At 44.3% G+C, this 1017-nt stretch overlaps 1 non-coding gene across 1 annotated transcript; it reads left to right on the forward strand.

The window, feature by feature from the left end:
* Positions 1-215: 215 nt before the first annotated feature.
* On the forward strand, positions 216-317 carry LOC130015863 (U6 spliceosomal RNA). Its single transcript, XR_008791180.1, has one exon. It is a non-coding gene; the product is annotated as a U6 spliceosomal RNA (small nuclear RNA).
* The last annotated feature ends 700 nt before the right edge of the window (positions 318-1017 follow it).

The raw sequence follows: 1017 nt of genomic DNA on the forward strand, positions 1-1017 counted from the left end.
CTACCTCTGTCTAGCAGGACAGCTCACAATGCTGTAGCAAGTTCAGGTTGCAGGCTACCCTTAACAGCCATGAACAAAAGGATAAGCTGGCGATTTATTGAACACAATTTCTGCTCCCACACCCTGGGATCCTGGCTCTAGACATGTGAACTGCTACTTAAGTTGACAAATATATTATGCACAGTTAGTAGACACATAAAAATTTAAGAGGCACAGTGCTCACTTTGGCAGCACATACACTAAAATTGGAATGATAGAAAATTAGTTGGACCTTATACATGGATGACATACCAATTTATGAAGTGTTCCATATTTTTGTACATGAGAAGTGATTATTAATGTTATTGTAAACCAGAGTCTCAATTAGTAACAAAAATTTTAGTTAAAAAATTAAATAGACAAAGCAGTGAACCCTGGAAGACAGCAGCTTGCCGGAGATCTCTTTGGACCCCGTGCCCAGTCAATTTCATCGAGGCACCTCAGATGGAGCAGGTACACCCTCCAGATTGTGGTGGCCACAATCTTCCAGAAGCAAAACCCAGGTACGCAGGTTCAGGGACTAAGGCTCCACGCCACATGGCGGCAGCGGAGACAGGCCATTCCTCCTGTCTCCCCTCCTGCTTGGGTTCCTGACTGTTACCCCCATGAACTGCCTCCAGGCCATATTTAAGAGCATAACCAGTCTTGATCCAGAGACTCACAAATGAATCTCAAAATGGATTACCTTCCTACAGAGATGTCTCCGGACCCCAATCATTGTCAGTTTTAGAATTCAAAGAGCGCATGAGTGCAAAAGTGGCCACATGACCCCTCATGATATTCATAATAAGCAATATAAAATAAATTAGCTAACATCTGTCCCTTCCCCTCCCTTCCCCTCTCTTCCCCTTCCCTTCTTTTTTTCCTACTCAGCAGTTCTCAGGACCTACTTCTGATTCTGTGTTCAGGGATCACTCCTAGTAGGGCTTGTGTGGAGGGAGAGAGGAGGGAGGAATATATGTGGTGCCAGAATTGAAC

This window comes from Sorex fumeus, unplaced genomic scaffold (assembly GCF_029834395.1).
Source record: "Sorex fumeus unplaced genomic scaffold, SorFum_2.1 ptg000131l, whole genome shotgun sequence".
Lineage (NCBI taxonomy): Eukaryota > Metazoa > Chordata > Mammalia > Eulipotyphla > Soricidae > Sorex > Sorex fumeus.